Source organism: Melopsittacus undulatus, chromosome 2 (assembly GCF_012275295.1).
Source record: "Melopsittacus undulatus isolate bMelUnd1 chromosome 2, bMelUnd1.mat.Z, whole genome shotgun sequence".
NCBI lineage: Eukaryota > Metazoa > Chordata > Aves > Psittaciformes > Psittaculidae > Melopsittacus > Melopsittacus undulatus.
The window spans coordinates 23,990,519-24,009,682 of NC_047528.1; positions in this window are offsets into that span (position 1 = coordinate 23,990,519).

Genomic DNA, 19,164 nt, shown 5'->3' on the forward strand with positions numbered 1-19,164 from the left:
AGACAATAGTTCAGGTGAATGATAGCCAACACTGTTAGATGCAAGTCAGCCTAATGTCCTCCTAGGATGGGTGTTGTAAATAAAGAAAAAGTAAATGTGTAATTCTTTCTTGATTTCTAAGATTTTATGACAGGCAAGTAAGGGGAAACCTAGATTTCATGGAACTGAATAAGGTTATGTGATTGGTAGGGAATTGTACTCCAGTGGTAGTTGCTCCTAGTTAGTTATCCAAATGGATAGTCATTAATGAAAGTTATTTTCACTAGTGAGTTAGGTGAAGTAAAGAGCATGTTTATAAAGGTGCAGGCAGCACTAAGGTGAGAAGTGATGCAGATCCACGGGGGGGGCCTCAGTGTTCAAACAGTCCTGTGAAGCTAAAATGGTCTGAACAGAGCATGCAGTTCTGTAAAGGCAACTGCATGTTTGCAAAGAGGCAAGTGCAGGAAAGCTGGGGAATACAGAGTGGGAACTGATTGCTGGGGAAGTGCTGTGTTTCAGGCAGGAGTCAGCAGTGTTAGCCTGGAAGGTGTTAACAGGAGTTAACAGTGGTCTGCCAGGTGTAAATGCATTCCTTGCATGCTGCTCAAAGCAGTAAGGGAGGCTCTGAAAGGGTCTGGAGGGAGCCTGGCCAACTGCCCACTATGCACAGCTGCTGTAGGATGCCTTAGAGGTGGGAAGGCAGAGGGGTATGTGATTAAGGTCCTCAAATACAGGTAATGGAGGAAGTAAATCAAAGAGGCAACAAGGAATAATAGGCTTATAGTACAACAGTGGAGGTTTTAGTTAATTCTCAAAGAAAGAGCTGTGTAGCAAGACAGCTGAGCATGGAACGTGGTCATGTCAGTTGTATTGCTTATGGAGGCTTATAAGAGCAAGACAGGTAAGTATCATAGAATCCCATCACTTGAGTGCAATACAGGTATGGGTGCTGCTGCCTCAGGAATGGGAGGGGCATGAGGACATACTCCTAATGCAATAGTATGATTTTTATGAAAGTACTATAGAACTGGTAGGACAGAACTCATATATGACACTGTTCTCTTCATGTTTTCCCAGAATGTGAATAAAAATGTGTCTCTTTACCGCTTCTGCCAAATCAGAATCTAGCTTGAAGGCTTGCTGACTCTCCAGTCAATTGTTTTTGCTCATGCTGGCGCTAGTTAAAACATGGTTTGGAAATGCTGCTGATGTTAGAAAAGAGAATAAAAGTCAGCTTATGCACTCACGGCTGTGTGGACTCAGCACTGTTCTGTGTATTCATACTGTCTTTGATGCAGTTGAAAACAGCCCTGAGCAACAGAATGGCCAAATAGCTAAAATGAATATTAACCATGGAAACTTGACCCTGTTGTACTTGTACACCAAGTACTCTAAACTAAATAAAATAATATTAATAATGAAATTGTGATGGATAAACATGGGCATCTGACAGGAGTTCTGCCTTAATGCTTGTGGAGATCGGCATAAAGTGTATACTAAAATGCTGACATGAAATGGCTGTGTAAAAGGGTAGGTGGTTTGTCTCTGTGCACCCTTTGGGGAAAGAATGTGAGCTGTCCTTCAATAAACCTAGCTACACAGCACTCAGTGTCTTGCCTTTCTGTGCTGGCAGCAGTGATAATTTACATCTCCCAAGCTTTTGACACATGAAATGTCCAAAGGCATCTCAGATGTGTTTTCTTGGAATCATCAGTGGATCACATTGTTTAATATTACTCTGCCACCCATTTTTCTATTATGGTTTGACTTTATGATATTAAAGGTCTTTTCCAACCTGATTCTATAATTCTAATTTGGTTATGTTTTCTTTTTCTTTCTTTTGGAAAAGAGAGAACTACAGGAAAGGATAAGGTAACTAAAGCTCTAGGGCTTTGGATTTTGAAGGCTCCTCAGCTGAAGCCTTTCTCATGTGGAGAAAAAATGCAGAGAGTGAATTCTGAATTTCTGTACTAAAGGAAAAATGACAGACTTCTCTCCTGCTCTATGTAAGCTCTGAGGAATTCATCACATCCCAGGATAATTTAGTAGAAAGATGCCTCCAACCTCTAGCATGAAATGGGATCAGTTAGGGGCGCAGAGCTGGCTGCTCAGAGCTTTATTCCACCACTTGGTTTTGAAAACCTCTGCTAGAGGAGGTGACACAGTCTCTTTGGGCAACCTGTACCATTGTTTCAGTGTCCTCACAGTGAAACAGTTTCTCCATATAGCCAGTTTGAGTATCCCTTCTTCCAATTACTCTCTCATCCTCCCATCACACATCACTGAAGAATCCAGCTGGGTTCTTGTGATGACCTCTTCACAGATACTGTACAGCCCTTTTTGTCCATAATTTCCATTAGTAAAGTAATTTTTTTCTTTTTTTTTTTTTTGTTTTCTCTCTAATGTATTTGTCCTTGGGTGCCAGGAAAGCATCATTGCCTCAATTTCAACAGGGAGTGAGCTGATCTCAGCTAAGTGAATCTGTTAGATGATTTAGATGTCCTGTTGATTTGACAGTGAAGACTAACTCAGTTTCAGATTTAGGCATGTAAATTTAGGTTTCTGCATTGTGGATGCTTTCACCTGAAGTGAGTGTCTAAGCTCCCATTATATTCAGTGGGGGTGAAGTCAAAAGCACTTAAAGATCGTTTGTCCCACAGCTTGGTATGGTCACGTCTTGTTCTCTGCAGTTAAACTATAGCTAGTAGATCTCCACTGGCTGCAGTGGCATTGGCTCACACTTACCCATATGCATTTCAGAGACACAAACTTACTCCTGAAGCTGGAGCTGAATCCCAGCATAAGAAACTGGCTTAAACTGATACAGGAATTTGTCCTACAGCATCAGTTGAACTAGCATCTCTCTAGTCTATATTGGGTGTCCAATATACTGGAAAATCCAGTCTGTTTCAGAGGAACTGTGTGACTTTGTGCTGTGAGTATCAGAAGACAGGGAGGCACAGTTCAAAGCAGCACTAATAGTTTAGAGAATGGTGAAGAGTGTTTTGTTGTGGGTTTTTTTTCCCTTACATACAAAGCTTGTTTGACAGTTCTGCAACAGCATTTTCTATGGTTTCCAGTTCCTTGGCATTGGGTCTAAACACTGTGATTTATTATTTCAAGTAATTTACTTTAAACACTGACAGCCTCCTTTTGGACTGACATATGGAAATGACAGTGAATTCAATATTGAGCAAAATTAATGCCTGTTACAGAGATGAATTCAATGCACATGAAAGTAGAGTGACAGTTGTAATTATGTAACACTTCTAAGGAAAGAATAGTTGTTCTGATCATAAAAAGCTTTCAAAATGCTAATTCCTTCTGTGATTACTGAGATAAGAGAGCACTATTAAATATATGAAATAAAAAAATTACTGAAAGAGGAGTAAAATATCTTTGCTGTTCAGAGGATTTTGCTCTGTGGTATTTAGCTATACATCGATGTCTGTCCTCTAGCTCCTCAGGTTCTATCAGATTGTATACCCCTGCACTTGTCTGACATTGCTACTTCGGTGGTACTCCAAGGAGTCTGTGCCTTTCAGGATGAGGATTTTTCTTTAGCCAAGCCATGAAAGTGCTAAATGATCAATTGGAAATGAATCCAGGATGACGCTGGATTTTGCTAGTGGTCAGGAAGAGTGATGACTGCTGTTTGGAAAACCTGTGTCTTTGGAATTCTGATGTTTTGTCATTACTTGAAAAATAGCTGTAAGGATGCATAGTCTTCTATGGGTACAGGGAGAGAAGGCAAAGACTCCCCTTACACTTCTAGTATCCTGGGAAGATAAAGTTGGCAGAATTAATACAACATTGCAATACAAGAAAAAGAAAAGGAAGTAACTCCATCTCTTTGCTACTTCTGACACACCCAGGTCTCCCTTTTTCATTCCATTTCCACTTGTCCTTTATGATGAATATTCTGAAAGAGAAAAAGCAAAACTTTTAAAATCTTAAAATGCGTAAGGCTAGATATCTGCAATGTGCTTAGTGCGGCAGTAATTTCATATATGTGTAAGTCTGGTTGCTTACATTCAACAAAGTTGAAGTCTGCTGAGCAAGAGAAGGTTTGTAGACTGGTTGGCCCTTTCTGATTTATCTATACCGCAAAAGGAAAGTAAAACCACCTTTTCTATTTTCTTAGACTGGTATACAACTCCCTGCAGACACAGTATTTATTGTGGTATAGACATTAGGAGGGAAACAACCTCTTGAAGCTAAGAAGCATGAGAAGTTGGAGCTCAGAAAGTTTATCCTGGTTCTAGACAGTGCAGAAATGAAATCCTGGGACATCCTTCCACTAGGGGCCATCAGCCAAGAAGGAGCTTCTTCAGGATTATGGCAAGGGAGCATAAAATGTGACAGCACACCAAAAGATTATGTTTGCTTTGGTCCACAAAGGAGTCCAGGGAACAAGCCCAAGCTTCCCACTCCTGTTTGTTACTGGCTTACTTCTTGGTGTTGCTGTAGAGTATGGCAACTGTCTTTCTCAAAGGTGACTTCCAGGCATGATTCCAGGACAGATTCCTTCAAGGCTTACCCAAAAAATAATATAAATGACTGCACCAAGGTGGGTTCCCATGGTTCTCCATAGTTCTCTGAGCCTATCACAAGGGTTTTGCACTTGCAAACATGGTCTTTTGCCACACCTAGAGAAGTTCAGCTGCTGCATGGTGTTTTGCAGGCTCTCATCTCTGGCATCTGTCCACCCTGTAAGAAAATGGAGGTCTTCTAATTCAGTAGCTACAAATCATCAGACCCACTTAATGGTCTTTTGACCACTCTGGAAGAGGAGGTCACTCATTTCAGCTGATACAAAATTAACATCTGTATCTGTATGGTTATGAGGCCTCTGTTCCCAGCTAGCGGAAGAAGTGGTAAGGGCCAAGGAAAGCCTCAGGGTCTAGTGGAAATGTTTAGAAGGCAGGCAACCTGAGTCCTCAGTGTGTGACACAGCATCTTCCCTGATTTTGCCTGCTAGGAGAATTTATTAGCACATTTCAGCCAGGCTCATGTGCATACCAGTATGTAGGGAGTAGACACTATAGGTGCTGGCACTGGAAAGCAGCCAAATGGAACCATTTGGATATTGTGAAATCCCAGAAGGCTTCTTCAAGTCATATGATCTCTCTTTCTAAAGGTGGATGCTTACTGAGGTCACAAATGACTGGCTTAATTTCTAACTTACACTATGATCAGGCTAGGCTGGGATAAACTATAGTGTGAGGGAGAGGCTTCACAGAGTGACTTTGGATAAGGGGCTATCACCTGCTATTGATTTTTCACTTTCTGCAAATAATTGCTAGTAGTTAGGTGTTTGTTCAGGGAAGCACTGGGTGCAAAACCTGAAGCACCTGACTGCTTGGTTCAGCTCCAAGAGTGAATTGTGTGACATCCAAGTGACTGAATAGCTGCTATAGGTTGTTCCCAGATCAGCTATTCACACTGACATCTTCCTGAAACTATCTACCAGTCTCAGTTAATGGATGCTTTTGCAGAAACTATGGTCTTATGCAGTTGTGAGCAGGAAAAGACCTACATTTATGGGATGCTCTTGTTAGTAGCTCAACTAGTCCAAAGACAGGAAGAGTGTATTACACAGAGGTCTTATGTTTTATTCCATTTCAGAAAATGGTATCCCTGTTTTACTCTCATTTCTAGACAGCACTAGTTTTCCTACCCTTAGATGTGTGACCTTTTAAAGTGGAACAAGCCACTTGATTTCTTGGTGGCTCAAGCAAAGACAGAACTGGAGGGATAGTGGCCAGCTGATGAATAGTAAATGAGAGCTGATGGAGAAGGAATCATAGAATCATAGAATAGTTAGGATTGGAAAGGACCTCAAGATCATCTAGAATGATGGGAAAGCATCCGAAAACTCTGACTTTTCTCTTTTCCTCTTTTCCTCTTCATTAGTGCTAGCAGGTGGCACTAAGCCATAGCCCGTGGTGATTAATCATACTCATGGACCTGTGAGGAAGCCCAGAGGCAATTTGCTCAGAGATAAGGAAATCCTTGCTGCGTTTCCCATTAACATTGACAGAAGAGCAGTGTGAGTCCTTCCCTTGGGGAAAGGGCTCCATTAACCCCTGCATTTGAGAAGGGCATAGACTCACACTTCATCTATTGTTATCTATGTAGAACAACAGCATGGCCTCAAATTTGTATTTTATCAGAGCTTCTGGCTGTAAAACAGTGAAGTTCCTCCATTGCTACACTGCTGCCTTCAGGATTGATTGATATTTTGGGGTATGTGCAGCCAAGGGAGATGTGGTACTTAATTTCATTTTAGAATAGCGTAAGTGCTGGTAGGCATTGGAATTTATATGAGGTTGTGATGTTTATAGCTCATTTTTTGAAAGGCTGAATCTTGTTCTACAGTATTTTAAAGTTTTCCCTCCATTTTTTACTATACTAAACCCAGTGTTTTCTATTTACTCATTTTATCAAGCCCCAGTTTTGAAACAGAAATAAAGGTAGCTGTCTCCTGCCCTCTTTTCTTTAAACAAAACTAATATCATATGTAGCTTAACCAGCCAATGCATCAGGTAGCTGGAACAGACTTTTTTTATTGATGTCAAGTAAAATCAGAAAAGTAATCTTATTTATAAAAACTATTATGTACTATAAAATATAGTACTTTATAAAATATTCATACATATATATTGTTTTATATAGGTCGCAGGAAAAGTGGCCCACAGGAAGTGTGCATAACTCCTTTGGGATTAAAACAACAGCTGGATGGTCTTGGAATGATAATTTCTTGAAAGGAAGATGAGCTTTTCTTGTGATTTTCTGTTTAACAGAAATTCAGATTGCATTAGTTTTAACTTCAAGATTTTATATTTTCCTGATATCCAGTCTTGATTTCTTACATATGTATTTCAGATTGAAAGGTCTAAAGCTCATCGTCCTTCTAAAGTCCTTTATTCTTCCCTTCTCCACATAGAATAATATATATAGTCTCTGTTTTACATGAGTAAAGCTTCTTTATCAGATGATTGCAGTTGATGCTATCTATTAGAATTTGGTGCAGTAAATAAATGTATTTTGAATTCGTACATTAATGTCTGAAATTCCACTCTAATTTATTTTGAAGAGGTTTGAGAGGAAGTATGGAATTTTCAAACAAAAATAAAATAAAAGCCATGTCTACCCTTTGTATGCTAAGGGTATACCAGTCAGGATAGAGGCACTATGCAATCCTTCAGATTTATTGTGCACTTACTACCGAATTTCATCACAGTTAAAAAGCAAAAATGTCCTTTCTTTTTGAATAATAAATTCTGACTACTTTGTAATTATTAAAGTGTCTCTGAGATACTCTGAAATTTGTTCGTTTGTCCAGGTAATTGACCTAATATATGCAGGCCAATGATTAATTTATTGGCTTTTGGATTTTACGGGAAACATCTTCTTGGATTTTATTCTGACTTGAGCAGACAAGAAGAATGTCTTATCTGTACTCCCAGGAGGAGTGGGGTAGAAAAGTCCTCTCCCTTGCCTTTTGATTACATTTAAAATTTCTACTCGTGCTTTAATTGAATTTTTCATCAAAAGACTTGAAGCTTCCAGGCAAATTAACTGAATTTCAATTTTGTGTTTATTATCTGCTAATATGAAAGGCACACAGTTATCAATTTGTCTTATTTTTCTTGGGCCAATAATGTTATAATTTTTGCCAACAGAGTCAAGCATGCCTTATGAAAACCAAATCACAGAGCCTAGGGGCTAATTTGCAGTATCTGTTAACCATACAAGCATGCAGACTGTCTTACCCTCCTGGAAAGCAGCAGTGACTTTCTGCCTTTGGAAGCACTGGAGGAGTAGATCATCTATGGTAAACCAGGGCCCTCCAAGAGGAAATGAATTCAATCAGTTTTGTATGATAAGCCAATCCATACCTCCAGAATAATATTCTGCACATCAGCAATGCCTTCAGCATTGAACTTGACAAGCCAGTTTCCCAAGAGTAACTGTTAGACATAAATGTTTTTCTCAGCCATATTCCATGATCCCTGGTCCTGGTTCCTGCATGTATTCTTGTTTCTGTACCAGGTGTCTACCAGTTGGCCTCTGGCCCTCCTGAGATGTTTTTGTGGCCCACATAAAAAAATCAAAGGATATGAATTGCAGTGGTCCTAAAACACATGATTCTTTTTTTTCCACTGAAGGAGGTGGCAAGGCACTGAATAGTGATGTGTGGTTATTTTAGGGCACCTTCTTTCCTTCAGCTCTGCTTTAGGATATATATAATATATTATATATATATAATATATATAAGATAATATACCTTTATGATATATTATGTTTTGGTCTTAAGACTGAAGAACTCAATGTTACTATGTGTCTTTCCTCCTGAGTAACTTGCATGCCTCTTTTCCTCTTCCCCAGCATTATCTTGTATCTCCCTGCTGCTACCTCTGAAGTCTGAATGTGATCCTGATTCCCCAGTTTCTGTCTCTGATCTCTTACTTTCGTAATTGTGCCTTCTGAAAGTATTAGAAGCCATCTGCGATGGGATAAAAGTGACCTGTTTCTCTTTACCCTCATATTTCAGATCCTTGCTCATACTTCATGAGCAGCTAAATGGAAGTATTCTGCCAGAAAATCAGTCTCCTGAGTGCTTTAAGATCTCTGTGAGGCATCATATGACCATTTAGAGTTGATCATCCAGTGCAATGCACCTGAGGAACTGACACAGTGTTAATCAAAATATTCCTCCATGGAGCCAGGCTACCATGTTCATGTCACGAAGATGAGAGCATGAGGTTCATTGATTGTAGTGTCTCTGTTGGGGAGGAGGAAAAGAGAAAAGAATATTCCTTCTCTTAATTTCCCAGTAGATCTTTAACCCTCCGTGGAGTTGAGAGGGGCTTGATATTTTAGACCCCACATTCTTATTAATTTGGAAAATTACACTTGAGCTTGTTATCCTGAGTCAGTGATGTCTTAAGAAAGAAAGAGCTTTTGCTTGTTCACTGTGGCAGTGCTTCAGCCAGCCCCTATGGTGGGCAGCTGAGCTGTGCCTACACCTCCCACCAGACTCACGAATAGTGCTACCTGCCCTGGTGGAATTGGCATTGTTCCTCCTACCTGCCCAAGACACAGATTTTTGCAGTTCTCCACAGTTCAAAAAACAACCCAACCAAAAAAATCCTGTGCTATCTTAGGGGAAAGTTTAATTATAGGTTTGAGGTTTTTAATTTTTCTTTATATTTTTTAGGATTTTCCTTACTCTTTGGTACTTGAAGGCTTTGCTCTTTAGAAATGCTCAGTAGGCAATAAGAGACTGCAGAAACAGTTTCTCTGTCTTCCCATTTATGTGTAAAAGGAAAAAATGTTTGTTTTTCCGTTGAGCCAGGGTAGGTTCAAGTCAACAATCTCTCCTCCCTTGACTATGCAAACTGACTTTCTGGATCTACTTAGTCTCAGAAGATCCTGTTCATAGATCTCAAAATAGTAAGCATTATTTTACCGGTGATAAGAGATGCACTTCCCTCTGACTCTTCAAATCCAGGAGGATTTGTGAAAAACATACCTCATAGCCAGGATGTGAGCAAAAGATGTTTATTGATACAGAATAAGCAATTAAAAGTTGTTAACAGTTGAATTAGGTGGGCACTTCTCATGCTGAGAGACGCAAAGTGATGGCATTGGATAGACCAATTTAGTTTACAGCACTGCATAGTCCCCATCTGCAGTGAGGTGTGGCCTGGCAGGACTTCCCCACTTTTTTCCCAGCATATTATTTTTACACTCCTTCCTTTGTAGTAGAAACAGCTTTTATACTATTCACTTGCATGCTGTTTATGCAGAGCTAACTACTGCTAAAATCTTTGCTAGACCTTTGTCCACAGCTTCTAGACCATCTTGCTAATGAGCACCTTCCACATTTCTGCTACAGTTGCCATTTTATAGAAGCTCTTTTTCCCATAAACATTTGTAAGTTTGGATTTTCCCTCTGTACCCTTATGAATATTAGTCATAATTCAGATGCTCAGAACACCCACATTCACTGAACTAAAAGTAAGCTGGTTTTGCCTTTTGCATTGGTTCCGACTCTAGATAATTTTAGTGTGTATATGAGGGGGACACTGCAAAACTCCCTGGTGTTTTAACATTATGACCATCCTGCCAAAAATATCTTTGGCATCTGAACACTGAAATTTCTTTCTGATGACTAGTTAACAGATCAACTGGACACTTCATCATGATATTGATGTACTTGTGTTGTGGTAAGAGAAGTGTGAAGAATCACTGGAGGAACTGCAAGTTCTAACTGTCTTTCAGGTTTATTTTAATCTTTGTAGAAGCAATTCTGCTTCATTGTTACTGAAGGTCTTGTGACAGATCCACAACATAAAGAAATTCTACGTCTCTCAGTTTAAAGCTTTCTTTTTGTCTCAAAAAAGCAAGCCTAAGGGAAGACAATGTGATATTTCATAGGATCTGAGTGGAAGAATGCCTTTTTGGTTGCTGTTGCTAGAAAAAGATAATGGAAGAATGAAAAACCTTCAACCACCTCACTCATTTCTCCTCCTTGCTCTTCAAATTTAGCACTAACCTAAAGTTGTAGCCTACTGAACCAATAGGATTTTTTTTTTTAAGGATCTCATGCCTTGGTTGCAACTCTTTATATTTACCTAAAAATGCAACAAATCGTGAGATCTGCTTTTAGAGTAAGAAGTCTCTCTTTGTATGCCATCAGGGAGATGCTGGTTTTCAAGTCACTACCACTTCCCGTAGGAAGCATGTGCAGTGATACTTCTCTTTGCTATTACACTGTGTATTCAGTATTACAACACATACTCCAGAACTCAAAATTACTTTCTTCCTCAGCTAGTGGTGGTTCCTGTGTCAGATTAAACAGGATTTTCCTTAGTTCCAGCAGAGTTCTAGAAACCTCCAGAGTTCACACACCTCCTATACCAATACACTGATCAAAATTTGTAAAGTTACAGGAGAAAAGTCTTTTCCAGTCCATAGCAAAGAGCATCCGAAAATCCAGAAATCCTTTCTTATTTATATCCACAGGATATGAGGGCAGAGACAGCAAAGGGAATGTTTCTCTCTACTTTGAAATGTATATAGTTTCACACATTGTTAGAGTACTTTCTGCAGAATCAGAGCTGAAGAGAGGGCAAATAAACTAGGATGCAGCTGATGGCAAGGGCTCAATAGAGACTCACTTTATTTTGTAACATATGTGCTTGGTTCCTGTGTGTGCTGTAGTAGAACTAGAAGGAAAATTACCTCCAATGGGTACTAAAGGTTCAGAAAAATGGCCAGGTATTAGAACAGAATCAGAATCATTAAGGTTGAAAAAGACCTTTTAGGTCATTGAGTTCAAGTGTTAACCTGGCACTGCCAAGTCCACCACTAAACTATGTCCCTAAGTGCCAATCAATGGGTCTTTTAAATACCTTCACAGATAGTAACTCCACCACTTCCCTGGGCAGCCTGTTCCAACACTTGACAACTCTTCAGCTATCCTACACTTGGTAACTCTTTCTGCAAAGAAATTTTTCCTAATATCCAACCTAAAACTACCCAGGTGCAACTTGAGGTCATTTCCTCTTATTCTGTCACTTGTTACTTGGGAAAAGAGACCAACAACCTACCTCACTTTCAACCTTATTTCAGGTAATGGAAAGGATTTGGATATAAATCAGGATGCTTAAGTACCTTTTTTCCAGACTAAACAACCCCAGTCCCCTTCGACACTACTCACAGGACTTGTTCTCTAGACCCTTTACCAGCTTCATAGCCCTTCTTTGAGCATGAACTGAGTTGTTAGTGATGTTGGTTATCATTAGTTTTGATTGTGAATTATAGTGAAGTCTATTGTAGGAACAAAGCAGCAAGTCATGCATTTAAGATACCAGTTACAGATACGCAATCTGGGTAATGGCCTAAAGAAAGGGACAAAATCATTGAAGATCTCTGACTCCCTATCTTTGTGGGTTCTGTGCATGTTCTCAAATGGAAGGGCTAATTTTGACAGGCTTTGTGAGTGAGCTGGAGAAACTTGTGCTGTGGGGATATCATTTGTTGGTCAGAGGCCAAAAAATCTCAGTTTAATATAACATGGTCAAACAGTGTCTTGCATGTTGTTGCTTTGCACTAATGGTCTCCCCAGGGGAGGCACTAACAATCCAACTGATTCCTAGTTTGTGGATGTTATTTTCCCCTATACAGCACAACTTTCAACATGTATAAACAATGGTAGTGAGCAATACAAGCAGCTCTGTGACCTCAGAGTGTTTCTGAGCTCTTCCCATAGGAATTTCAAATCTTACTGGAGATAAAATGATTCATTTCTGTTATATCACAATGAAGAATACAAATAAATTAGTCTGCTGCATGCTCTGTAAATTTCCTAGAAGGAGAATGGATTTGTGGTTTGAAACTTACCCTTTGAATTTCACTTAAAGAATGATTTTTTTTGCCTAGTTTCTTGAGGCTAAGTGAGAGGGAAAAGGACCTTGCTCAGGTCTCAGTGGGTGCTCCAGTCATGGCTTACCATGGGCATCTTCTCCAGAGAACCTGCACACAACTTGGAACAAACCAGAAGGGATATGCTGTGATGGAAAGGAAAATGTTTTTCTTTTCTCTCCTCTCCTACCCTGTTCCTGCTCCCACCCACCTCACCCTACCCCCCAGCCCCCCTCCAATATCGGTTTAACAATAGTTTAACGATATCACAATTGTTAAATTAAATGCTTAGGTTACTAAAACATGATCACCTATTATCTTGTAATTAATGCAATGTATTAAGATACGTTTTCTGCAGCTTCCAGTGCCTTCATTTAGCAGAACCACATATAACAAGAGCCCTTGAAAATAAGGCTATAGCTTAAGCTGTCCTTCAAGTATATACACTGCTTTGCCTGGTGGTCATTAGTGTAAAACTGTGTAACTTCAATAAAACCAGCAGATCTCCAGTAGCAGATTTAATCTATTTCAGTTATTTGTAAACACTGATGAGGTCACCCCTCAGTCTCCTCTTCTCCAAGCTAAAGAGACCCAGCTCCCTCAGCCTCTCCTCATAAGGGAGGTGTTCCACTCCCTTAATCATCTTTGTGGCTCTGCGCTGGACTCTTTCAAGCAATTCCCTGTCCTTCTTGAACTGAGGGGCCCAGAACTGGATGCAATATTCCAGATGCGGCCTCACCGAGGCAGAGTAGAGGGGGAGGAGAACCTCTCTTGCCCTACTAACCACACCCTTTCTAATGCACCCTAGGATGCCATTTGCCTTCTTGGCCACAAGGGCACATTCCTGGCTCATGGTCATCCTCCTATCCACCAGGACCCCCAGGTCCCTTTCCCCTTCACTACTTTCCAGCAGCTCAACCCCCAACCTGTACTGGTACATGGGGTTGTTCTTCCCCAGATGCAAGACTCTACACTTGCTCTTGTTGAATTTCATCAAGTTTCTCCCCGCCCAACTCTCCAGCCTGTCCAGGTCTCGCTGAATGGCAACACAGCCTTCTGGTGTGTCAGCCACTCCTCCCAGTTTAGTGTCATCAGCGAACTTGCTGAGGGTACACTCGGTTCCCTCATCCAGGTCATTGATGAAAATATTAAACAGCACTGGTCCCAGCACCGACCCCTAAGGGACTCCACTAGTCACAGACCTCCAGCTAGATTCTGCCCCATTGACCACAACTCTCTGCCTTCTTCCTTTCAACCAGTCCTTGATCCACCTCACTACCTGATCATCAAGCCCACATTTCCTTAGCTTATCTATGAGAATGCTGTGGGAGACAGTATCAAATGCCTTACTGAAATCAAGAAAAACCACATCTACCACTCTACCATCATCCCTCCACCTAGTTACTTCCTCATAGAAAGCTATAATGTTGGTCAAACATGACTTCCCCCTCATAAAACCATGTTGGCTGTTCTTAATGACCCCCTCATCCTTGATATGTCTAGAGATGGAGTCAAGAATTAGTTGTTCCATCACCTTTCCAGGGATGGAGGTAAGGCTGATCGATCTATAATTACCCGGGTCCTCCTTCTTGCCCTCCTTATAGACTGGTGTGACATTTGCCATCCTCTCCAATCCTGAGGCACCTCTCCTGTTTCCCACGATTTACCAAAGATGATGGAGAGTGGCCTAGCAATGACCTCCGCCAGCTCCCTCAGCACCCATGGGTGTATTCCATCCGGACCCATTGATTTATAGATGTCCAGATTGCATAGCTGATCCCTAACCCAATCCTCATCTACCAAAGCAAACTCCTCCTTTGTCCTGACTCCTTCTGGGGCTACAGGAATCTGGGGCCCCTGGAGAGAGTCTGCAGGAGTAAAAACAGATCAAATATAAGAATGGATGTTCACAGGTACATATAAGTTTGCTATGTAGTTAATGAAGTCAGGATGCTTTTAAGGAAGCCAACCCTCTAGGTGCACACTTGGTTAAGCTGGGTTTGTGCTAGCATTCCTTGCTGCCTGTGACTGAATGTTTTGATCTTGTAATTGCCTAGGCTGCATTTCTGTATTTGTGCAGTAAGCAATGTTTTCAAATTCAAATGTTAATACCCAAGCAAAGGATCTATATGTGAAAAATAAATGAGAATCAAGCAATAAGATTCTGAAAAATTGCATGTTATGCTGAGATAACCCAGACCTCAAAGGTGGTTCATGAACCAATTGTCAGTGACCTGACAGAAGTGTTATCACACACGAACACAGTCCTTGGGGTGTGCTGTTGGAATAATTAACTAGCATCTGGAAAAAAATACTGTGTGCAGGACAACATGTAGTTAATCTTCTAAGAAGCATAATTTAATTTTCTATTTGGAGTGATTTAACTGAAACTTTTAAATTTTGCTCAGGGGGAAAATGTACACACTTTAGACTAGATTCTTAAAAGTATTCAGATGCTAGAATGACAATGAAAAGCTGGTCCTCAGTCCATGTGTTTCTGTGGAAATGCAAAATATTTAAGTTCTGTTCTGTTTCTTTCTGCATAATTACATATCCCCCCAAGGAATGAGTTTTAGTATGTTCCATTTTTGCATATTAATTTCTTAGCTAGAACATTTAATCATAAAGTTTAGAAAAGAGTAACACTTCACCACCATTAGGGAAGTGGAAGCTTTAGGAAAGGGATAGTAAGGCATACAGACACTGATGACCTGGGGAGCAATTCACCTTTGGTTCATTCTCCTACTGTGGTCTCCTTGGGAATAACCAAGAGCTGTTCTCATCTCATGGTGTTTCCTTGTTTACTGGAAACAAACTTGTATTCTGAGGCCACCAGCTTTGCCTTGGCTGTAACCTGGCAGCTTCAGCAGATGGTCAAAAACTTGGCTGGCTACAGAAATCACAGGGTTAGCTAGAGCAACTGGTATTCCAAGGAAGGAAGGCTCACCCATGCGAGTGTGACTTGCTCCATTAAATGAGGTTTTGTACAGTTTACTTGTGGAGTGGCAGCCTGTGCCAAGTCCAATCCATAAGGCTGAAGGGAGCTATCTCAGGTACAGTACCCTCCAACAGGTCTTGCTAGAAGAGCTGGCTGTGTTGAGGGCAAAAGTGTACATGCTTTAACTGTGAGAAAGGCTGCAACTCTTGAAAAGGTTCATATCTAATGCACACTTTTTCACTTGTTAATCTGAATCAACCTAAAGTCAGAAATCTAGAAGAAAACAAATTGCATTAGTTCTGCAGCGCATCAGTCCTCTGGTGTAGTTGCTTCAGTGACAAGCCAGAGACACTATTTGATATGTCTGTGTATATTACACAAGTCACATTCTGAACTAGTTCAGATATAAAAGCTTTGTGTGGTATTTTATGAATCATACTATTTAGACGTGTTCAATGTTATCAACCACTTTCTATCATCAAAGGAGCACAACTTTTTTGTTTGATCTTCAGAAATAACAGATCCAAGGGTAAGTAAAACAAATGTATTTTTTTAATTACTGAGGCTGAGTAAAGCACACTTTAAAGTCTCTAAAGCTGGTAGTGACAGTTGTATGAAGTTGTAAATTTTACCTCTATCATCTTGCTTATATGGGTCTGTCAGATAAAACTCAGATGAGGTCAGTGAATTTGAGACATGGAGTTAATGAGCATGACAGATATAGAATCATAGGATCATTTCAATTGGAAAAGACTCTGAAGTTCATTGATGTTGTGTAGCAGGTGTTTTAGGCCTCAGAATTGGGTTTGATGCCTTTGCCTCAAGGGAGGAAAAGTAACAATTTAAAAAATTCAAGTTATGCGAAGTATTAAAATGCCTTTCACCTTGTGCTCTTTCTGCTGTGCAATTGAAATGAGGTGGCATTCATGTAATTTAAAATTCATTGCATTTTGAATATGGGTGAAATTAACTGAAACATGGAAGTGCATCTTCTTCTGTAACATTCTGGAAAATAGGCTGCTGGAATCAATCATTTTCTGGAGGAAAAAATATCCTATTATGCTGAGTCTCTTATTTGATGCTGAGCTAGTCTGCTTGGCAGAGTTAATCAAACTTTGACTCTTGGACTAATTTTCACTTTACTGTCTGAATCAGAGATAGCAGAGAGAAAAGTCTGTACTGGTGGGGTATGCACACTGGCTTGCTTTCGGTCTTTGCCTTTGTAAAGCTTGGTAAAGCTTTGAACTCAACCATGAGGGAGGTAGAAGGAATTAAGAGGCAAGTTCTGTGACCAGAAGCAGCAGATAGCACTACTATGTGCAGTCTAGGCATTTATCATGTACATATTTAGTGCAGGAAACCCGCCTATGGCTTGTGTTGCTTTCTGATATGGATGCCTTTTGGGAAGCTCTGTGTGGTTAGCAGACACAGGTTTTCCCGTTTTTCCTTTTAAAGAGGATAACTGTTCCTAAGCAACATGAATTCTTGAGCTGGGGTTGTTGCAAAGGCACAGTACTCTGAGGTCTGAACACTGCCCTTGAACTGAAATTGTCAGTATTGCTCCAAGTCAGATAAACATGGAGTCATCCAGGCATCAAGTCATTGCTTGTTTCCTTTGGGAAGCAGACCTGGGATACTCGTCTGCAGCTTCTCAGTGGGTGTGTGACATGAATAAAATGCTGCTCTTTGTGGCATATTCCCCTGCTGTAGGTGATGCTACTTTTCTTTCTATACAACTATCTAAACTCTTTCCATGCTGAGCCATTATACTTCCCACTGTCTCTTATTCCCTGTGCTACTGCAAAAATGCATGTGCAGAATCCCATGCAGTAAAAGAAACTGTTGTGTTTTTCAACATTCCCTTGTCAAGTTACGTCACCTTTTAGTCTTCTCCCTCTTCCTTTCTCTAGGTTCGTACTTTGCACTGGCTTCATTTCAGTCCCACCAAACAAGCTTGTAATTGTCAAGGGAAAAGCCTTCTTTGAAGTTTCTGCCACCTGCAGGAGCCTTCTTGTAAATGTCTGCCCTATTGACTTTTTTTGGTCATACGAAAGCAAATCCCTTTTCCTATCTCTTTCTCCTGGTTCATCTCTCCTTCCAAGATGCAAGCTTTAACTATTTTTTCACTTTGTATCTGAGGCCTGAACCCCAAGTGTAATATTCAGAACCTTGGGCTGTTATCCTTCCTCAGTGTATTTTGGAGTTGGAAGATGTTAAACCTCAGCAAAGTTCTGTTAGGTGGTTTCTGAAAGTAGGTTAAAAAGAAATATACAAATGTTTTAATAAGATGTAAGATCAGTTGAAATGCTCGCAAACGGTTATTGTATGGTTCAGGAAAGAGTTTGTTTTAGGAGAAACCTGTTTTTTCCTTTGATGAAGACAGCATTTTCAGAACCCTGCAAAGAATTAACTAATAAGAAAAATCATCACTACTGGACATTACCCAAGTGGAGGTGAATTGCAAGCATTACTAATTAAATGAAAAACAGAAGATGACATTTTTTCTTATAAAAAAAAAAATACTAAGAGTTGCCATTTGTGAGATTAAAGAGATGTCCCTTCTCCACCTTCATAGGTACAAAAGGCTCAAATCAAGGCTTCACTCACGTTTCTTTATTATAAGATATGAATAAATGCATAGTACTTTCTGTCAGTGCCCGTGTCTCTGTAACACTGATAATGGGAGAAATGTTCTTCCATTAGGGCATGAGGGATTTAAATCCATAAATAACTCGAGTGAATAGAGATGATTTCCCATCCCTCTAGTGACCAAATTGATTTTTTTATAACTTACAAAGAGGAAAGGTGCCATTAATATTGAATGGGAACATGTCTGAATGGTGATCTCATGATTTCTGTAAGAAAAGGCAGCCCTTCTCTGAAGCCAGAGAATACCTGCTATAGCCTTAAAACACTTTACAGCCTGTATGTGCTAAGGTTAGCAATGAGGGCTAAAGCAGCAAAGTCAGTACATTCAGTATATTATATGGAATTCATATATGTTTGTAAGAAAGTCAGTGCCTCACACTGCCAATATTTTAATGAAATATTGCCGTGGAACGGACTCAGTCAGAGACCAATATGATCAGACAAAAAGCCATTTATTGCAAAGCATTAACTCCTTATATACTGTTGCTTACACACACCTACAGCAATTTGGAATATCATGATTGGATACTTGTCTTGAAGACCCTTAGTGACTAACATATAATTGGTTAAGCACAGGTGTGAGAACTTGACCTCGAACGCTTGCCAACAGTCCACAGTTCTCATAACTCAATGAATTACAACTTCTTCTTATCTTGCTTGCTTAGGCTTCCTCGGGCCTCCCACGGCCTTGATGTATCTCTCGGAGTTATTCAGAGCTCCTGTACCAAATATCCATTCTCCTGTGAGAATACTGCCTCCACAAAATATCACAGATGCTTTAAAAAAAAAAAAAGGTGATTCATTCTGTACCATGAAACTAGAAGCTGATGAAATGAAGAATGAGATGAAACATCTTATGCAAAGTGTTTTATCACATATTCAAATGAGTGGTTTATTCATCCATCTTTCTGGCTGTAAATGAGCACAACAGAGGAGCAGTATCCCAGAGAGCTGGGCTGCATGCCCTTTGTTCTGTTCCATGTAGACAGGCTAGCTGTAACCTTGAGATGCAGATTTTAGAGGGCAGTTTCAAGATCAGTTTTTCTGGTTCTGCTTCTCTAACTGGAGCCTTAGCTGACTGTCAAGGTTCGCTACATGTGGTCTTGCCAGCCACTGCATTGGTATGAAAGGAGCTTAAAATGAAAGCTGAGGATGTGCTG